Raw genomic sequence first — 15,963 nt, forward strand, 5'->3', positions numbered from 1 at the left:
TCTCCTGCGGTGTCAATACATATCCCAGAAACTCTACCTCGGTGACGTGGAAGGAGCATTTTTCTAGCTTTACGTACAGTTGGTTTTCACGCAGTTTGCGGAGTACAGCTCGCACATGGGTTACGTGTTCTTGGGGAGTGGTGGAGTAGATCAGAATGTCATCGATGTAGATGACTGCACAGACATCGAGGAGTTCCCGTAACACCTCATTCATAAAATGCTGGAACGCAGCCGGGGCAGTGCAAAGCCCAAAGGGCATGACCTGGTATTCATACAAGCCATAGCGGGTACGGAATGCAGTCTTCCACTCGTCCCCTTTCTTCATGCGTACCAGGTGATATGCGCCGCGTAAGTCTAGCTTGGTGAAAATCTTCGCTTGTCTCACCTGGTCTATGAGTGCTGCTATCAGAGGTAACGGGTACTTATTTTTTATGGTGACTTGATTTAGGGCCCAGTAATCGATACACGCTCTTAAGTCCCCCTCTTTCTTCAGTATGAAGAAGAGTGGGGAGGCGGCTGGTGACTTAGATGGTCTAATGAAGCCATTGGCCAGGTATTGGTCCAAGTAGGTTGGTAGATGAGCGTTTTCTTCCTCGGTTAATGCATAAATGCGGCTGCACAGTACTTGTGCCCCTGGTTGCAGATCGATCTGGCAGTCATAAACTCGATGTGGTGGTAGTGTATTAGCTTGCTCCTTCGCGAACACATCCTGGAACTCCTGGTATTCCTCTGGTAAAGTGCCCACCAAGCCTTTTCCTGTGAAGCTAGCAATGGGCTTCCTTGGATCCCTTTGTTGTCGTAGCAAGAGGCGCATTCCGTGGAAAAGAAAAAGGTTTGAGCTCGCCAATCTATCTTTGGGTTGTGCGTCTCTAACCACGGTATCCCAAGGATCAGCTGGAATTGGGGTGCAGCGATAAGGTCGAATCTAATACTTACCCTGTGGCCATCTTGACAGATTAAGGTGATGGTGGAAGTACACTGTGTTACTGTTCCCGAAAGGAGCTGTGTGCCACCCACAGCTGTCACGTTTTCAACGGTGTCTTTACGGTGGAATGCCAATCCCAAGCTCTTGGCAGTGTTTCTGTCCAGGTAGTTCCCAATAGCCCCACTGTCTATGAAAGCCTTGAGGGCATGCATTTGGGTGGGCTGTGAAGGGTCTATCAAAACCACAGGAATACTGAAATGTGAGATCTGAGTGCTCCGTTCTTGGCTCGACAGACCGACCTCTACATCTGCCAGGCATTGGAGTTTTTCGCTACTACGCCTGTGTCTTCCCCTGTGTTATCTAGTACCCCCATTGTCTTCCGTGGAGGTTTAACTGTGCAGTTCCGGAGGAAGTGACCAGATTGGCCACAATATAAGCAAAGTTTTTTCCTGACGCCTCCGTTCTCTCTCTGCCTTGGTGAGGGGTCCCCTGAGAACACCCAATTGCATGGGCTCTAAGTGTGTTTCTGAGGCCTGTCAATGGGACGTTTACTTTGGTCGGACATACACTGGTCTATGCTCTGATCTGGTTCGGTCGGCCTTGCGATCCTGTAACCGGTGGTCTAGTTGCATAGTTAGGTCGATGTATTCACTGCAATCTTCGGGAGGATTAACTACTTGCGCCAAGATATCTTTTAATTCTCCTCTCAGTCCTCGATAAAAAACGTTATTCATTTCTCCTCTGGCCAACCTGATTCGGCTATTAGGCGATTGATATGTGGTGACATATGAAATAAGATCCTGACCACCCTGTCGCAGAGAGAGTAGCTCATCATCCAGGGCCTGACCTCGAGTCCGATGACAAATAGTTTTTCCAGTTTAAGCTGAAAACCTGGGTAATTTCTCAGTAGAGGGTCGTCCCTAAGCACTAACGGGACAGACCAGTCTGCCGCGTGCCCTCCTAAATAGGAGAGGACGAAAGCTACTTTAGCTTGGTCGTTCAGAAAAGTGTCTGGTTTGCAAATGAAGTGTAGCCGGCATTGATTCATGAACCCTCCAAATTTCTTGGGATCCCCAGAGAAGCGTTCCGGGGGTGCTAAAGGGATGTTGCCTGGAAGCAATACCTGAATGGGTGTGGCTACAGGTGCCACGGTAGGCTGCCCCTGAGGAACTCCACCTCGTAGGGGTGCTAGACCAGCTTGGGTCTGTAAGAGCTGTCTTGCCAAATCGTCTGTTTTGTCCCTGTTGACTACCAGTTCGCACCTTAAGGCATTTGTCTCAGAGCGGGCTGCATGCACCTCGGCCCGTAGTTCACCTAAAAATAGGGAAAGCTGGTCTACCTCGGAGGTTTCCATCACTCGGGCAGAGGTATTGAGGAGGACTTTGTGTTCTGTTACACTCACCTGTGTCTCTGCAGGAGCGATGGATGAGCCTCCCTTGACCCCGAGTTCTCACTTCCCCTGTTTCACCCAGAGGGATACCTGTCAAATACAAGGTGTACACTCAGACCTGAATACACCTGACTCCCCTGGGCCCTTCCCTTCTCTTAACTGTGTGCTGTGATGTCCCCTAAGGGCTTACCTTGATCTTTAGTAGGGTGTGCACTTCATCCTGCATTCGCAGGAGCGCAATTCACTCATGTGACTGAAGCCAATGTCTGTAGGCTGAGTTCAGATGCCACATGCTGTTTTATGCCGTCACAGCGAGGCCGAGTGTTCAAGGCGCCAGTTTCTTCACTGGCTTGAAAGTCCTTCACACAAGTGAACGTTGCACGGAGAATGTTCAGTGTCCAAGATTGTCCGTATTTTCTTTGTTTGCCGGTGTTTTTGTGGGTGAGTAGCCCTGCATGTAGAAGCTAGCTGCTGGTAAGCATGCGCAGCGCCTTCAATTCGAGCACGCCTAGTAATGTCTCTCCCTTTCCCTTGCAGGAGAAATTATGTGGTATTAGCGCCTCGAGTCCGGGTTCATCGCTACTGGAGACTTGGTGGTTTGGTAAGTATGGACAGAGGCTTTGGTAAGTATGCACGGCGTTGAGAGAGAGAGCGCAGTGAAATAAGTGTACGCGTTATTGGGACGAGCGCAATTAATAATGTCTCTTCTTTCTTTTGCAGGGGTTTGTGTGCTCGTACAACTGACCTGGATTCCAGCGTCGCAGGAAGATTCGGTGAGTATGCGCAGCGTTACTGATGTGCGCGTGTTAACCCAGTTCTTCTTAGCTCTTATAGGTGCCCGTGTAGAAGTCCCCTCTTGACTGGAGATTGCTGCGGCATGGAGTAAGAACGGAGGTTCCTCCGGAGCAGGTAAGCAGAAGCAGAATGATCCGGAGCGGGTAAGCAGAAGCAGGATGATACGGAGCAGGTAAGCAGAAGTAGGATGATCCGGAGCAGGTAAGCAGAAGCAGGATGATCCGGAGCAGGTAAGCAGAAGCAGGATGATCCGGAGCAGGTAAGCAGAAGTAGGATGATCCAGAGCAGGTAAGCAGAGCTGGCTGAGCCAAAGCACGGCAAGTGTGTTGCTGATACAGCTCACAGTAAGCAACACGTAGCACTGGAAGAATCTTGGGTGTGGCTTATGTAGCCAGCCACACCCAAACACTAGAGAGCTCATGAATTGTCATGCACTTCCTGTTTGGCAACAGGAAGTGGTAACAGGAAGTTACTACAAACACTAGGAAGGAATTAAAGGAGGGATCTGCTATTGGTTCTTTGTGTGCCTATGCCAGGCCTGCCAAGCCTCCACCCAGCTTGCCCCAACTACTTGCCTGATACCCATAACAGCCAGCTTGACCACCCTGGCCACGTCGTCCACCTTGGCCAGCTTCACCACCCTGGCCACGTCACCCACCTTGGCCAGCTTCACCACCCTGGCCACGTTGCCCACCTTGGCCACCTCTGGTAGGTCGCCCAACTTTGCCTCCCTTCCCTCTTGTTGCCCTCCCAGTGATGGCACTGATAGATTAGCTCAATGCGAGGTGCAGACAACAATTATCCTGGGCAATTGGAGTGAGGGGGCATGGTACATGATGGAAAACATATCACTGTGCTCCAGCAAGGCTCTATGTGACCCCTGGGGAAAAAATAACAAGTTGCGGAATTCTCAGCCACTCCAAAAACAAAAATCAAAAATCAACATCCAACGTCCAGTGCGCATCACGTAACTTACGTACTTAGGGCCTTTTCTCTGATTACACACTAACGCTGTGTTTCCACACGTGCGGAGTCACTCTGTTTCTGGCTGGCCACGCTACAGAACATGGAAGCCCTACGATCCTGCCTACAAGGCCATTTACCTGCCTCCAACTGCCCCAAACTGCCTCCTAGAGCTATCTGCCAGCCCACTCTGTGTGCCTGCTGCCCACGTGCCCTGCATTTTGGTGCCTGCTCATCAGCCATTGCCAGTGATCCTGTTGCTGTGACCACCTCTGCTGACCCAGAAGACTCCTGACTGCCATACCACCGCTCCACAGCCCAGCCCCAGGACCACCTTGCGCACCCACACCTGCCTCAGGGGTTGTCATCCCTGACACCACACCATCAGAGGCAAGTGACAACCCCCGGCAGCGAGCCAGAGGGCTGTCAGCTTCAGTGCCATTGAAGTGGACATACTGGCAGAGCAAGTCCTGGGGCATTATGATGCCCTCTTCCATGGACCATCGCGAGTCGACAAGGAAGGACAGACGAAGATCTGGGTGGACATCGTGGGTGCCATCAACGCGGAGGGGGTGGCACCCCGCGACTACCGACATATCCATAAGCACTAGGAGGACTGCAGGTCTAGGACCCTCAACATGGCTCGAGGCCTCCTCCAGCCTGGGGTTGTCCGAGTTGGGCAGTGGGGCCGGTTGACCACCGATGAAATGAGGGTCCTGGAGCGCATCGACCCAGCGCTGCACACCCAGGTCTTGGAGTTGGAGCTCCATCCGGAGTCGACTATTAAGTGTCCATGTCTTCTCCTCCACCATAGTGCATGTGCATATAGACGTGTGGTGGGTGTGTGCCTCCTGCTGTTATGTTTGGCATGCTTACTGTACAAATGTCCTTGTGCATGTCCCAGGCACTGCTGCATGTGAGTTAATTGATGCATGTGCAACATCAATGGTGTCTGTGTTGTAATGTGTGATGCGCGCATGTGCGTCACAACGTGCACATGTTTGCATCCCTGTGTGTGGATTGTGTCATGCCAGAGGTGTGACAAATGTGTGCATTCAGCAACATCATGGACATGCATCGTGTACATGTGCGTGTGTATGATAAGTGAGCGTGTGAGTGGCAAACACTCCAGGATGTCTGTGAATCTTTGCTTTTGCATGTGTGATGCCTCATGCTGCCAATTTGACCTCAAGTGCCCTCTGACGTGATGGATCCATGGCCTGCCTCATGACTGTCAAGTGATGTATGTGAGTGAGATGTGTATGTGCCATGATGCGTGTGAGGTGCATGCACTATTCGGATGTGCTGGCAGTGCCTTGTCCAAGGATGTGAATGTCTGGTGAGAATGACCGACATGATTGTGCATGTGTGTGAATGGCACTTCCCTGTGTGTAGTGGACGGTGATGATGGTTGTGACCTTTGACAGTGGCAATTATGTACTTTTGCATTGTGCCAAGCACACATATGTCCAGTACCCTGATGTATATGTTCTATGTTTCCCTATCCACAGCAATGATGGTAGAAGAGGGCGGAGAAGGCGCTGTGGAGCCCAGCAGCAGGGATGCCTCCACCAGGTGTAGACTCAGGGCCCAGTCATCCTCCCGGGGGCTGTCATCTTCCGGCAGTGAGGAGACTGGTGCCGCATCCGCAACAACGGCCGCAGGTGCTGAGGGGAGGCCCAAGAGGGTGAAGTTGGTTGTGGGCTCCTCAGCAGTGGGAGGGACAGGTGAGACCACACAGGGGCAATCCGATGCAGAAGACAGTGGGGAGTCATCCAGGTTGGTGGTGGTGGAGGAGGAGGAGGAGGCTACCGCAGCCCAGCCCATGGGGCACAGCAGGGGTGATGAGGTTGGTGTGATTGCTGCAGTCCACGGTCAGGGGCCGGAGGCAGTGCAGGTAGCCATGGAGGGGCCTGTGCCTAATCCCGTCCCTGGTACTGCGACTGCAGCAGTATGCATCTGCGGGAATGACCCATGCTGTACCCGTCGCAGGTGGAGGATGTATCCACAGATACGGAACTCCCACTACCTGCGGATGAGGCGATTTGTGACAGGGTGGCACCGTTGCTAGCCGGTATTGCGAGGCGTACAGCCAGCATTCGTGATGATGTGCAGGCTTCCAATCGGGGGCTTGCATATCATCACGATGAGGTCTGTCGCCTCATTAACTGGCTAGCTCAGTTCCTGGTCAGGAATTTCCTACATGTGCTGGCCACCGCTGCAATCCCTCCTCCTCTTCCTCCTCCGTGCATTAGTCGTCCACCCTGCCATCTTCCGGCCCAGATACCCCTAGGGAACCCTGTGAAACTGTCCTAACCCTGGCGGTCAGCCTGGTGGAGACCACATCCCTGCCACAGTTGGGAGTCGAAGGAGGATCAGCACAGGTGGTCACCACAGCAACAGGACCAATGGCAATGGAGGAAGTGCAAGCAACAAGCAGCAGGGCACGTGCACGACAGCCCCGGAGGTTGTCATCATCCCAGAGGTTGTCCATGAGGCGCAGGCACCAGGCTTTTCGGCGGCAGCAGGCTCGACGTAGGAGGCGTCAGGACTTGGGGCTCTCAACATCAGAGGGGCAAGTATCGGCCATCGGGCAGGAGGGCAACGTGGACCTTACCACAAGGATGTCTTCTGTGTTGGAGCGAATGGGCCAGCAGATTGGAGCAGAGCAGCAGCGGGCACAGGGGGAACGACTCACCTTCGCCAGGGCGGAGAACACCCTGCGACGGGTGGAGAGGCAGGCTGAGTTCCTCGAGTAGTCTCGCAGGGAGTTTGAGAGGAGCACGATGGAGTCCCTGCAGGCCCCTCGAGAGGAGAGCACAGGCCCGCCTCAGGGAAATTGATCCAGAGTTCGATGAGGCCCTGGCGGAAACTCTTGGGGGAAATGGTGAGTCATAGGACTAGCCCGCTGCCTTTGTATATAGTTTTTAGGAGTAGGTTTATTTTTTATTTTATTTTTTATTTGGAGTTCCTGGACTTAGCTCTGCATCGTGCATATAGTTATATTTTTATAGTACTTTTAGGATGTTCTGGCATTTTTTGGGATCATGGACCCGGGATCTTTGAATATAGTTAGAAATGTTAATTTTTTAAAACATGGAGCAATGGTTTTATTATGTTTTGGGTTTACAATTTCAGATGCAACAATGGATATGGACCAGATTTGTGAGTTTTTCATTTTTTCACTCACATTTTTTTATCTGCAATGTACTTTTATTTTCATTTGTAATAATGATGATTTCACTGTTTTTATTTTGATGTGTGTCATTTTAATACATGTTCATTAATACATTTATATACGTTTGAATCCAAGTGGTGTCTGCTCTCAATGGTTTGGTGCATGTTTCAATCTTCCATGACTGTATAACGTGTCCCTGCTATTGAGCAATGTTGTTCATGTGTGTCCAAACATGCATGCATGTGTGAGTTTGTGATTCCCATGCCATGGGGCATGTAATGGGGAGCAGGACCAATGGATGTTGAGGTGCACCGTGGGGTGGGATTTTAGTGGACATATGCTACATGATTGCATGGTGGACAAATGTGTGGGGGGGACATGAGTCGGGGCCTGCCTGTAGGTTGCCATCACTGGTGGGGGGTAGGAGTCAGGGGCCTGCCTGCAGGTTGCCGTCACTGGTGGGAGTGGGGGGGACATGTGACAGGGCCTGCCTGCGGGTTGCCGTCACTGGTGGGGGACATGAATCGGGGCCTGCCTGCAGGTTGCCGTCACTGGTGGGGGTGGGGGGACATGAGTTGGGGCCTGCCTGCAGGTTGCCATCACTGGTGGGGGTGGGGATACATGAGTTGTGGGCCTGCCTGCAGGTTGCCGTCACTGGTGCGGGGGGGACATGAGTCGAGGCCTGCCTGCAGGTTGCCGTCACTGGTGGGGGTGGGGGGGCATGAGTCGGGGCCTGCCTGCATGGTATGGTCCCATGTGGGCTGCCTGCGGTGTATGGTCACGGGTGTTGGAGGGACCCTTGTGGTGTGGGCTGCTGGCGGGGTATGGTCACAGGTGTTGGGGGGCCCATGTGGTGTGGGCTGCCTGCGAGGTATGGTCACAGGTGTTGGGAGGACCCTTGTTGTGTGGGCTGCCTGCGGGGTATGGTCATGGGTGATGGGGGGCTCCCATGTGGTGTGGGCTGCCTGCAGGGTATGGTCACAGGTGTTGGGGGGGCCCTTGTGGTGTGGGCTGCCTGCGGGGTATGGTCACGGGTGTTGCGGGGGCCCTTGTGGTGTGGGCTGCCTGTGGGGTATGGTCACAGGTGTTGGGGGCGCCCTTGTTGTGTGGGCTGCCTGTAGGGTATGGTCACGGGTGTTGGGGGGGCCGTTGTGGTGTGGGATGCCTGCAGGGTATGGTCACGGGTGTTGAGGGGGCCCTTGTGATGTGGGCTGCCTGTGGGGTATGGTCACAGGTGTTGGGGGGGTCCCATGTAGTGTGGGCTGCCTGCGGGGTATGGTCACGGGTGTTGGGGGGTCCCATGTGGTGTCGGCTGCCAGAAGGGTGTGTTCCTGGCTGATGGCAGCACACGCGGCCCTTTCCACGTGATTTGGCTGGTGCAAGCGGAGTATGCGATTTCGCTGGGGTACGTGTGGCCCTTTCCACGCAATTTGGCTGGCGCGAGCAGGGTATGCGATTTCTCTGGGGTGCAGACGGAGTACGCGCAGGCATTTCCACGCGATTTGGCTTGTGCGAGCAGGGTACGCGATTTCATGGGGGTACGCGTGGCCCTTTCCACGTGATTTGGCTGGTGCGAGCGGGGCACCAGATTTCTCTGGGTTGTGGACGGGGTACGCGCAGCTCTTTCCACGCGATTTGGCTGTTGGGGGCGGGGTCCGCAATTTCGCGGGGGTGCGGATGGGGTACGCGCTGCCATTTCCACGCGATTTGGCTGGTGCGAGCGGGGTGAGCGATATCGCGGGGGTACGCCTTGCCCTTTCCACGCGATTTGATTGGTGCGAGCGGGTTGAGCAATTTCGTGGGGGTACACGTGGCCCTTTCCACACGATTTGGCTGGTGTGAGCGGGGTACGCTCCGATTTTTCACACGATTACGATGGGGAGGGGGCTGTGTGCCGGGCCATGGATGGCACGGGGCCTTGCGCCGTATTGCCCATTTCACTGGCTTTTTTATGCGCCACAGGGCGGCGTTGAGGGCGTTACTGACGCTGCTTGATGTTCATTGCGCCATGGGTACTGATGCCTTGGAAAATCCATGAATACGTGTGCTGCGCAATTGCTGGTTTGCGCCACGGCTGGCGCACGCGCCTTCTTGGCATGCAGCGCTTGAGCTGCTTCTGCGCTGGATTCTATTAATCGGGCCCATTATCTGATGGCACATCACATTATTCAGCTGTTCTGCATTGCCAACTCCCACCCTCCCCCCTGCCTATTCCATCTGCCTTATCCTCTCGTAATCCGAGTTATACTGCTTGAACCCTCCGCCCAGCTCACATGTCATTATTGGTGATGGTGCATGTGTTTGTGTCTATGTGTCATCCTCTGTATGATGTGTTTCCAAGCCATCAGATTTGTGTTTTGTTCATCCTGGCCTTTTCGAGATGCCTCCTGCCATACCACTGTTTCCGCCTGTGCCCATTTGTGAAGGTCGCCAAAATATACGCTAAATCCCCTAGTTTGCTAACATGTCTTGTCTGCTTGGGTCTCAGGAAGATACCTAACAGGCACGCCTTGGGAGTGATCGAATCTGCCGATAGGCCAATGTTGGAGAATGTTTGGGATATTCCAGGCTAGGGAGGGACTCTGCACCCTCCTTGGAAATCTTTATCTTCATCTCAATAGCTGGGGACTTTGGGGAGTCTTTACCCCAACAAGGTTCCAAGGAAATCTTGTAATAAGTTTCAAGAAGGTGGTTACATGAAGATAATTAAATGAAGATTCAATTGAAGGGGCGTTTCCTCCCTTTATATATTGTTTTTTTCCACAGTAGATTGATTGGTCCATTCCAAGTCTACTGTAAGAAGCCTATCCTTGTTGTTGTAAGAATGATTATTCCTTGTGATGTCAGCTCTCAGGGTATGTTGTCTTAGGAAGTTAGTGAGGGGTCTTAGGAAAGAAGTTTGGCCTTGGTATAGTGAAGATTGCTGAACCCTTCTAACAGTGTACAGGTCTTTTCCCCAGTTATACTACACTTCGCCCTCTCTGTCTGCCTGAGATCAAAAGGATTCCACTAATTGCCGCCCTGGTGTAACTTCCCCATTGTGTTGCAGGGATCCCTTTGACAACACAATTTTGGCCCTATTCCCACCACTGGAGGAGGTGTGTCCTCTCACAGAGAGGTATCAAGCCTTCCCAGCAGAGAACAAATAGTGTCCTGGGCAAGGCACACCATCAGGTGTGGGTAAACCTTCCAGGTCCAGACACTAATGCATAAATGGTTCTGCAGTCGGTGGAAAACCAAGTGGAAAAAATGATATCAAAGATTGAGATTTGGCAGTTTTAAATGTATATCACCATAGACTACTGTATCAAACAAGATATCGGCCAATCTCCATCACCCCTTTCCTGGGCAAACTCTTGGAAAAGCTGGCCATCTCCCAGCTTACTCTCCACACTGAATCTGTTGGTTGTCTCCATGACCATCATTCTGGTTTCAGAGATGTCAGAGGCACGAAACCTGCTCTCCTGAACATCCATGAAGATCTGCTCTAAACTTGATTCCAGCATTCCCTCTATCCACATCCTCCTTGATCTTTCCTCTGCTTTCAACAGGTCAACCACACCATCCTGATCAATCAACTCTGTGAGAACCTGGCCATCACGAATCAGGCCCTGGAGTGGCTGAGCTCATTCCTCCTGAACTGCCCCTCCAAGGTCCAACATGGTCCCTTTCTCTCTGCCACCCCTCTCTCTACCTGTGGTGTTCCCCAGGGCTCTATCCTCTCAACCTGGTTTTTCAGCCTCTACTTGGCGCATTTGGCCCACCTTATCTCTGCCTTCTCCTTTAACTTTCAGTGTTATGCAGATGACACTCAGCTTTCCTTCAGGCTCCCCTGAGCCTCCTCTCCTCTGTCGGTTATTCCTGACTGTCTATCCGCGATTCAGGATTGGTGCGCCTCCAGTGATCTCTGCCTTAATGCCAGTAAGACGGAGATCCTTCTCATTGGGACCCTGTCCCTGCTTTCCCTCTCTCAATCTGGCCACCCGCCATGGGCACTCTTCCTTCGCCAAAAAACGTTGGTGTCATCTTCAACTCCACTCTCTCTTTCTTTCCTCACATCTCGGATGTCGCCAATAAGTCCCACTACCAGCTGCACATCCTCAAAAGGACTCTTCCCTTTCTCAGTTTCCCCACAGAAGCTCACTGTCTCCAGAGCTCTGGTTCTCTCTAGGCTGGACTACTGCACCAGCCTCTTTCTCAATGTGCCTTCCTCTACTCTCCGCCCTGTGCAACTAATCCAGAACAGGACTGCAAGACCTATCCTTGGCCTCAAGCCCAGCGACCGTATCTCTCCAGCCCTGAAATCTCTCCACTGGCTCGCAGTGGCTGCAAGGATCAAGTTCAAGATCATTTGCATTGTCCACAAGGCTTTGTGGGGCCAGGGCCCGCACTACATCCAATTCTCTCTTCCAAAATACCTTCCTTCTCGAGCCCTTCGCTCAGCTACCTTCAACTCTCTAGGGATTAGATGCTTCTCCAGGCAGAGAGTGGGAGGTAGATCTCTCTCCTCTGCAGGTGCCTCCCTCTGGAATGGCCTCCCTGTCCATCTCAAACTTGAACTGGACCACCTGAAGTGAAGGGCAAGGCCATGTCTCTCCTTATCATCCTTTCGGTTGTGACCACCTTTCTCCTCCTCTTGAACTGCTGTCCTGGGTTAGCTCTCTCGTCATGTGGTGTCCCACCTGCACTCCCCGAGCACCCCCCATTGGGGTGATCCTCCATCACTGGTCCACCCCCAGGAACTGTATCCAATAGCGATGCCATGTCCAGGCCACCTGGGTGACAGATCCCCTGGGACTATTAAGTGAGACACTTCTAGGTTTCTCACATATCATATCATATCATATTTTGTGAGTTATCTGAAACAGTGATTAATGTGCGCTCCGGGTTGCAAATGTAAATTGTTTGTGTGATTGTCTGCAGGGTGGTGTTTAAGGAGAGTGTAGAGAGTTTTGTTGATGTATCTGTGGTAAGTTAGTGTGGTATTTAGGGAAATTTAGTGTAGAGAACTAGAGATGTGGGTCTTCGGGAGGTGTACGTTCCATTGTGTTAACCTGATCTGTTATTTGGGCTCTGGAACTTTTGTATTGAGATGAGTTGTTGGTTATGATGCGAGATAGAATGATTTGAAGCTCTGAGGTGGAGGTAAATCTGCGGACTTTCTGCCCGTTTTCGGTGCAATTACCACAGAGCAATTTGCACCACAGTACTTGCACCAAAAATGACACATAAAGTCCTATGGAATCTTGAAAAAACGTGGATTAACAGCATTTCTGCAACTCGGGATCTGACGCTAACAGCGCCAGACTGAGTTGCAGTAACGCTATTTGCTTTGGGCGGTATCACAACAAATTTACCGCCGGGATACTGCCCACTCGTGATGAGGCACATTATTCTCCGGAAAAATTCTCCGGAAAAATAACCAACACTTTTAGAACATGTCTATTCCATATCAAGTCCTCAGGAAAATCAGGTGGTGAGCGACTAAATCAGTTACCAACTAACAAAGATAGGCCCCAGCAAAGGGAGGGCTCCTGGCCATTATCGGCCCTGTAGGCCGCCGACAAGGGGGTGATAGTGATATGTATCCCAGGCTTTCATCAGGGCTGAAAATAGTTAAAATGAAAATAGTTAAAATGTTTTTCTTTTTCTTTTTTCTTTTTCTTTTTTTTTACTGGAGATGGGCTGCTTGCGTCTTGTGCATGCCATATCTCCTGTAAAAGAATAAGAAAAACAAGATGGCTGCCACCATAGTAACTGGACGTTGTCCCTTTTCTCTTTCGATGGCTGCAGATCACAGACGGGAAGGAGCAGTCACCAGATCTAGCCCTGCAGGTAAGTGCAGACATGCCAACCCTCCTGATTTAGGCGGGAGACTCCCGATTTTTAAATGAAAAGTTTTGCAAAATTTTGCTATTTTTCACGTTCTCCGGCCAAAAATCATTCTATCCCCAAAGCGTTCCTATGGGGAAATTAATTTTTCCCGAATTCTCTCGGGAAATCTCCCTCCCAGGTGCCTCAGAATGTTGGCATGTATGTAAGTGGGAGGTGGGGTTGGTAATGTTGGAGGTGACCTGGATCTGAGGAGGTGCTGGGGAAGAGACTGGCAGATGCGGCGATGGGGTGCATAAAAAAAGTTGGTGTCACCTGGGAAAAGGGCTCGGTAGGCTGTTGGAATCCGGGCGGTATACCGGCAGATCTTGCCCATGTTTCCATCCACCCGATTGGCCATATGCCCTTCCACCGGCGCAAATAAGCAGTTCATCTGGATTAACTGAAAAACCCAGGTCCTCTTTTTCTCCTAGCTGTAAGCGTTGTAAATCAGTCAGGAAAATATCCAGACCTGCTTCACTAACGCTTTCATCAGCACTGTAGATATCGTGATGGAGAGACACAGCACTGGACCTAACCTGCAGAGCCAAGAACTTCTGCCCCATCAGACATTTCGAAACAATGAATGTCGTTGTACTCTGCACAACTTCTTCCCACGCCAAAGAACAATTTTGGGGGAACATCCAGCTCTGCTACATTCTGAATCCTGGAGCCCACCAATGCACTATTTACTTTCCCCTCTCTGAGAATGTCCAGCAGCTGTTTTTTCCTTCAAATGATGCACTTAGCTAACTGTATTCGGTTGATTTGCAATGTTTTTTGTATGTCTAATATTACAGTATCAAAAGCACACATTATCTGATGTAGGAATGCTGTAGCATTACTGGAATATTGTTGCCAAAAAGCCTTGACCCAACTGTCTTCCAAAAATGTGTCATTAAAATCGCAATAAGGACTATTGTGCTTAAATGAGACCAAAGAAACAGTACAGCAAGCCATGTCATTAGTAGAGACAGCAGGTGTGTCCTTACATGGTTTAAAATGGGACAAGAGGCATATAAACAATCCAGCCTTGCGCCAGGTTACACAGTTGTGCTCTTCAACATCAGGATTCACAATTTTACGCGTCAATCAAATTAAACGTTGGTAACAAAACATTACTCAAAGATTAAGGAAAAATAACTCAAGCTCTTCCAATCACTGGTGCATAAACATTAATAAAACAAACACAGTTTCACCCATAGACACAATCACCTTCAATAAGTGCCCCAGTGCAACCGCATGGACTGAAACCTCTCTCATTTCCAGAGGGAAAACACAGATTGTGTTAGCAAACTGTGCAGGGAAATCTGCCATCATCAGTAAAGAATGACTGAAGAGTTAAACAGGAAGCAGGGAAACACTCCGCCAACGTGATCCCAGCTGGCCATGGTAATCAGTAGCAGTCTATGAATAGCAGCTGAGCTGCCACTCCAGCACATCCCCTTCTTTGCACAGACAGGAAGCATCTCCAGGCAGAAACATCTGTACAATGAGAAGAAACACAGATCCCACTTGGCACATGTAACTCTACCTGTCTTCTCCAGACGGTGTCAGATATGATTACCCAACATGGAACAGGAGCCAAGGTTTGGAAGGGAGGGAGTAAGGGCGGGAAAATCTACGGCTCTATAGTGTTTATTAAAATTTGAAATTCTGCTGCACAGCTAGCATAGGTATTCGAGGTCAATTCATAGAGGCTGCAATTTTGCACAGTCACAACTGCCTGCAAAGTATGAAGAACCAGTTTAAAATACAGCACCTTGAAAGTGGAATTGCTGGACCAATCAGTCGATCTCAGTATATTCTAGCAAGAGCTCCATAACAAAAAGCAATTAGAAGCAGTGGTACTCAAGGATGAACAAGCCCCCAAAGCGGGCACATCAATTCCAGCTAGGGCCATTCTCCATCTGACCCCCTCTAGCAAGGGTGGCAAAGGATGGGGGAGCAAATGGTTTCTTGAAAGAAATCAGTAGTATCTGTGATTGACTGGCAACCCTTGGATCCGCTGTAGCCCTTTCATATTGTTTTGAACATCTGCCCACATATTGTTCCTTTTGCTCGGGAAAAGCAGGATAATGTATAGTAGCAGAACCACATTTAGTACGTGTAGTGACATTAAAATATTTATTTTATTTATTTATTTCATTTATACAGCGCACAGCTGCCCTAGGGCATTGTGGCGCTGCTACTGTATATTCACTTGGGTGCAGGCAAAAACAGTGTGCAGTTCTCAGTACAGGGTCATACAGATTAGTCAATGGTCAAGTTCCTTGGTTACAGTGCAACAAACAGTTATTTGAATAATATGGTTTTCAGAGCCTTTCTAAAGGCTAGGAGTGATGCTTCTTTCCTGAGTTTGGGAGGTAGTAAGTTCCATGATTTTGGTGCCAATACTTCAAAGCTGGAACCACCTGCTTTGGCTCTGTTAAAGACAGGGACCGCAAGTTGGTCAGAGTAGAGTTCTCGCTTGGGTTTGAGTGATTGTGCAGGGTGTATTCGATCTGCTAGGTATCGGGGCGCCGATTGGGAGAGACATCTGTGTGTGATTGTGAGCGCCTTGAACAATATGCGTTCTTTGATAGGGAGCCAGTGGGCATCTTGTCTGGCCTGAGAGATATGCTCTCTCCTGGGGATACTGAGATCGGAAACAATTCTGAATGGAATGAGACATAATAATGTAGCTATCATGCCCCAGCCGGGGGGGAGTACATTCGCTCGAACCTCGGCGATGGCTGTGGGACATTACCGGCCTGTACACCCCCCAGCTCTGGCGTGATTGCTATTTGCACCCCAGAGTTTGCCCGGGGTGCAAATAGTTAATTTTATTTTCAAGAGATG

The 15,963-nt window shown here is 50.6% G+C and overlaps 1 long non-coding RNA gene across 2 annotated transcripts in view; it reads left to right on the plus strand.

Moving 5' to 3' along the window:
- The window catches only part of LOC138471645 (uncharacterized), a 259,352-nt gene that overhangs the window by 37,976 nt on the left and 205,413 nt on the right, over positions 1-15,963 (plus strand). The window contains exon 2 of one of the 2 annotated variants that reach the window (XR_011268477.1): positions 13,045-13,086. The exons of the other annotated variant lie outside the window; for it this stretch is intronic. This is a non-coding gene — a long non-coding RNA (uncharacterized lncRNA). The remainder of the gene's footprint in view (positions 1-13,044; positions 13,087-15,963) is intronic. 2 annotated transcript variants of the gene reach the window in all.

The sequence above is a fragment of the Ambystoma mexicanum genome, chromosome 8 (assembly GCF_040938575.1).
Source record: "Ambystoma mexicanum isolate Mex_15411 chromosome 8, UKY_AmexF1_1, whole genome shotgun sequence".
In the NCBI taxonomy this organism is placed as follows: domain Eukaryota; kingdom Metazoa; phylum Chordata; class Amphibia; order Caudata; family Ambystomatidae; genus Ambystoma; species Ambystoma mexicanum.